The sequence below is a fragment of the Dermochelys coriacea genome, chromosome 24, assembly GCF_009764565.3.
Source record: "Dermochelys coriacea isolate rDerCor1 chromosome 24, rDerCor1.pri.v4, whole genome shotgun sequence".
NCBI classification, from domain to species: Eukaryota; Metazoa; Chordata; order Testudines; family Dermochelyidae; genus Dermochelys; species Dermochelys coriacea.
In genome coordinates, this window is record NC_050091.1 from 4,637,173 (window position 1) to 4,643,139 (window position 5,967).

The following is a 5,967-nucleotide window of genomic DNA, read 5'->3' on the forward strand; positions in this document are numbered from 1 at the left end:
CATCGTGGGCCCTGGAGCACCTATGGGCATCACATTACAAGAGAGTGAACAATGATTTGGCCTTCACCCCAGCCTGGTCCACCCAGGCACCGAGGGCAAGGATGGCATGCAGCCCACCTGCAAGGAGTACTTCCGAGGGGGGAGAGTGCCCACGTCTGAGCAATTTAAAGGAACATGGGAGACTATTGTGGGGGTGGACACAGATGCCTCCCCCCAGTATTTCCATTGTAGAGATGCTAGCCCTCCCCTGCCCCAGTCCAGCCATCTCTGCCCCATCCAATATTTCAATGAGAAATAGGTCCCCTTTAGAGGACTCGGAATAAGGTGATATAACAGGATACGAATAAGACTCCACCAGCCCTGGGAGAATTACCTATCACTGCCCCTCCATCTCCCTCATTATGAGCTGTGAGCAAATGACAATGCCACACTAAGAGCATTGCCTTCAAATACTTGGCTGCTGCTGGACTGAGACCCCCAGTGTCTCTTGCTGACCAATACTGTCTCACAGTTTCCTTGTGCTCCCCCATTGAGCTGCCTCTATCCAGCTGTTGTCTCTTGTCTCGTACTTAAATTGGAAGCTCTTTCGGACAGGGACTTATTCTGTGTTTATACATAGCACCATGGGGTCCTGCTGCATGGCTGGGGCTCTGAAGCACACCACAATACAAACGGTAACTCATAACGATGCAACAATTCAGCTATTTTGGCTCCCTATTGCAAAAAGACTGAACTAAAAATGTAATTAATTACATTAATTAATTAATTAATACTAGTCTGATATTCTTCATTAATGGCATTGGTAGGGTCTGCTAAATCCCCTGGGATCTTCTGAGGCCATAACAAGCATCCTTTGCATGTTTAATTATCTCACCCTGCACTTTTCTAACGTCTTCCCTTTCAGGATCTCAAAGCACTTTGTAATTGTAATGCGTAGCTCTTTTCATATGTAGATCTCCAAGTGCTTTACCAAGGAGGTCGGTATCCTTAGCCCCAGTTTACAGCTTGGGAAACTGAGACACAGCAAGGTGAAGCGATTTGCTCAAGTTCATCCTGTGAATCGCACTGGAACCAGGAATAGAATCCTACGGTCCTGGCGCCAACTCCAGCACTTTGACCCATCTGCCCTGCAATAAAAGGCAAAACTGAAAGATGACTCCAGATCGCTCGCTGGCTGTGTTGTGTGTCAGAGAATCCTCTAAAGGCAATTTGGCATCATGGCTGGGGTACTGGCAGGGTAACAAGAAATACAGAAACTGCTATGCCAGTACAGACCATCTAGAGCTTTCTCTCTAATCCAGAACAATCTAGAATAGGTCATTCAGAACAATATCGCTAATCCGGTCAGAAAAAGCCATCTAGAACAGTCCACCTAGCCTAGTATCGTTCTCCTTCTAGTTTGGAGCAGCCTAGAACAAGGCCACTTAGAATCACCCTTCACCCTAGAATTGGCATCTAGAACAATTAATCTCATCCAGATGAACTAGTCCAGAAAATACTATCTAGAATATGTCGTCTATATTGGTCCATCGAGTCTAGCTGAGAACAGACCATCTAGACTGATCCATTTCATCTCATGTCTTGAACCCAACCCCAGCCAATGTTGGATGCTCCAGAAGCAGGTGAAGTATCCACAAGGTTGTACATATTCCCCCACCCTCCCAGTGTCCCATGACAACATGGCCAGGAACCCAACCCAATCTGGCAATCTGCCACCCACGAGCAGGAACCACTTGACTAGCAGTGTCAGAATCTCACACAGAGGGATGCAATGGTTGTTGCCAAGAGAAGGGAACACACACACACCCCTATCCCTTACCGCCAAGCTATGTTAATGAGATGCTCTCACCTCTATTTCACTGGGCCCTCAAGGCGCTCCATGAAGCCATTTCTTTCTCATAACGAGCAGGAAATGAGCTCTCAGGCTAATGAGCCATGGGCAGAGCAAAAGGGGGAGCAGGTTGTTTTTTTATACTTCACTTATTTAAGCTGTCCACTGACTCTTCCACACTTGTTTGGGTGTCATGGTGACAGCTGCCATGAACACTAGTGAAAACCACTAATGAGCTGCTAATATCCTGGATGCTAATTAAACCCCTTTGGAGAGATAGTAGCTGTCAGCCCAAAGCAGGATTTGTGGAGGCTTGGAAAGAAGGGATTTTGTGGGGAAAGTTCAGAGCTCTGTGCTGGCGAGGGGACCTCAAGCACCCCAAAGGGGTCAGGGTCACCCTTCAAGTTCACAGATGAGTTTGGATTCCCATCCCTTCCAAAACTGGGGGATTCAGGCTCAGCAGCTAATTGAACTTCACAGCCATCCCCCAGAAAGTCACAGGCAGAGCTAGGAAGAGAACCCAGGCATCCTGACTCCCAGCATCCATCCAGTAGATGACACTCCCTCCCGCCACAGCCAGGATTCTTGGGTTCTATTCCTAGTTCAGGGAGGGGAATATAGCCTAGTGGCTAGAGCAGGGGACTGGCAGTCAAGACTCATTCAGTCTATTCCCACCTCTGACACTGGCTTGCTGCATGACCTTGGACAAATCACACCACTGCTCTGTGCCTCAGTTTCCCCACCTGTGAAATGGGAAACACTTTGGAATGGGGGTGGGGAACCTTCCATTAACAATAGCAAATCCTGCTAATCCTTTGGTAAAACTGCTACATAATTACTTCTAAACGAATTTCTTCTCCAAAGCCCTCTCCCTCCTGCCCCCCCCCACCATTTCACCTTTTAAGAAATACAAGCTCACTCGTTTGCCACTGGGGATTGAATGAAGCAGAACCAACGCACTCAGGCCCTATTGCTAAGAGACAACTCTCTGGAGCACAGAAGAATCTCCGGGCTGAGATATAGTGACTGCCATACAATTGCTTCTTTTCTTTCCATCATCCAAGTGACTCAGGATTCGGATGCATGACAAGGTTAGCAACTTATCCCTGGGGAACGCCAAAATAATATAGTTAAGCAGAAGCCGAGGTGTTTAAAGGGACATTTTCCTTAGAACAGGCTAAAATCTGACCTGCCTGCTTTTCCCACCTGTTTACAAAGTCCTTGTAAATCGTGTGTGTGTGTGCATGTGTGTGTGTGGAGAAAGGCTGTTTAAACCAAATGCTTTGAAGTTGGTTTTCATAATGAAAAATAAAGGTCGCCGTCTCTCCGCTCATTATCAGCAGCCCTACCATAAACAAACCAGCGCACGCACCTCAGTCTTCATGAGCGATTCCACAACAACAAATTAGCCTGCGCTATTCAGCCACCCTGAGCAGCCCTATCATAACAAACTCATGTCGTTGTCTGACGCCAATAAGCAACCGTACATTGAACAAAACTCGTGTACCCCAGGGCTCATTAACAACCCTACAATAACAAGCCAGTAAGAACTGCAATTTTCACCCACTTTCAGGCCTCTTTATGCTTCCAGAGTGGGGCAAAGGGCCTTCAGGTAAATGAAAAGCAGGGGCAAACATTAGCAGCATGTTTTCAGTTCAAGCCCAGGGGTGCTCCTAAGGCCCGGTCTCTATTAGGGAACATCACTGAGGTTGATGAGTGACACAGATGCAAACCCCTGGGGTTGATGTGTTGTGCTGGTACGATGCCAGTCAGTGCGAGCCCTGATTTGCACGGGTACAGCGTGTCATACCCCACGTTTCAGCTGCCATCTTGGCCAACACACCAGGGATTGAAGCAGGGACCTGCAGAGTGAAAGGCCGCTGAAGGTCCCAAAATGGGGCTGTAACAGATTCATCCAGCACAAATTGGGACATAACGCACACTGCCCAGTGGGGTGCATCGACATGACAGGCCAGAGCCTCCATGGCATTTAGGTGTCTGACTTCCAATAGGAGTTAGGCACCTAAGTACTTCTGGGCCCAGAGCCTCATTAGCACTGAGGTGCCTTTGCGCTGGCAGTGTAAAGGGGGCCTGAACGTGGGTGTGACTCCCAGAGCCAGAGTAATGCAAAAGGGTCTTGGTGTAAATGAGAATCAGTGCCCATGGGATCCCCCCCAGACCCGAGTAACAGCACGGACACTCTTACACTCCATGCATGTTTCTTCTAACGCAGGCGGAGCCTGAGCGGGGTGGTGGGACTTTGCTTCTATCAGGCACATTATCTGTCAAGGCCCTTTGCCGTGCAAGGGTCCCTCTGCCATCAGCTATCTGGGATTCCTGACTGCAGGACTTGATAAAGGCGCAATATTTTTAGACCACAAGGCTGGGTTTATCTCACTTGTCAGGCTGCTTTTATGTTGGTTCAGGAGGGTTTTTTTTTTCAGCCTGAGAAATGGCGTGACTCTGAACATCTGCCCTTCCCCGCCAGGAGCTCTGAGCACTCACACTCACAGAGCAAGTCACTGGTATTCTCCAGGAGTAGCAGCACCAAGAATGGAACCCAGGAGTTCCAGTTGCCCCCACCACTGTAATCACCAGACCATACTCTTTCCAGGGGTGAGCCCAGAAGCCCTGGTTCTAAGTCCTACACCCTAACCACCAGAGCATCCTCCCCTTGCAGGCTTTAGAACCCAGGCATCCTGACACTCTGAGCTCATTGCAACCACTAGACTCCCATTTCTCTCACAGAGCTGAGAAACGACTCGAGGAATCCTGACCTCTTAGGCTTCTGCTGCAACCACTAGATCATGCTTCTCCCCCAGACCTGAACATAGAAGCCCAGAGTCCTGGCTCCCACACACCTTCACCACTATGTCACACTCCCCTTCCAGAACTGGGACTAGAACCCAAGACTCCAGTTCCCCATTATGCAATTCTTCCTTGCTAGTGATCCAAAGCAAATCTTCTCCTTCTCCTACACTGGAGCCAGCAAAACTCAGAGGGCCCGATTCTCATTGACACTCAGCCCCGGTCGGCACACAGATTTGATCTCACTATAGCTATGTCAGTTAGGGGTGTAATTTTTCTACTGATACAGTTATACCAGTACAACATCTAGTGTGAACCCCATTATATCAGGTGCCTTATACCATTACAGCTTATTCCCCTTCTCAAACAGGTATAAGCACCTTTATATTGTTATAACTGGGTCCACACTGGGGGGGAATGGGTTGTACTGCTTTAACTAGGCCAGTGCAGTGGCTTGTGTCAACTAGGCTTCCAGCCTGAGCTGGCTACATAAAGGGGTCTGGAAGTAGGCACTTTTAGACCCCTTTATGCAGCCCAAGCGAGTACAAAGGGGCCTTAGCATGCCTGAGAATCCAGCTAGGCCAAGGGAGGGGATTGTTTTGCTTGCCGACTGAGGCAGCGTTCAGACAGTCTATCCCCGAACTGCAGCCCTGACCCTCAGAATCCCTTGATCGCGACGGCATCTGCTGCAAGGTGGGGGTTGCAGAGAGGGGTTTAATCCACAGCCTCAGGGTCTTTAAGCCATAGGCGCAAGCATTCCCCCCACCCAGAATCCTTTGCACATACAGGCGCCTCGCCCCTTGGAAGCACTGGGACAGCAACATGAGCTGGCCGGCAGGTCTCCTGAGTCCCGACCCAGGGGCGCTGGCCCTGAAACCCTCTCGAGCCTGGGCCGATCCAGAACAACACTGTGTAGACTCGGCCAGTGGGGGCGGAGGAGCAAGGAGAACGCGTCGAGCTATGGGAGGCAGCAGGCCGGCTCCTCAGCTGGCGTAAAGGGGCCCAGCCCTGGAGATGCCCCACACCATTACACCAATTGGCGCTGGCTGAGGATCTGATCTGATGCGAGAAGAGTTCCCTGGAGGAGGGATGTTTGCTCCTTCCCTGGCAAAGCGAACGCCCCGCTTCCCATGCTGGCTCGCAGGATCAGGCCCCTCTAATCCAACACCCCCTCCACACATACCCCTCTACCCCAGAAGTGCCCCAGCTACCAGGGAGGTGGGGTGAGGAGGGTGTCTCTTTTTGGGGAGGGGGAGAAGGGGCTGCATCAGTGCTCAAGACGACATCACTCACGTGGATGACAAGCCCCCACCCCTGCCTCCCTCCCG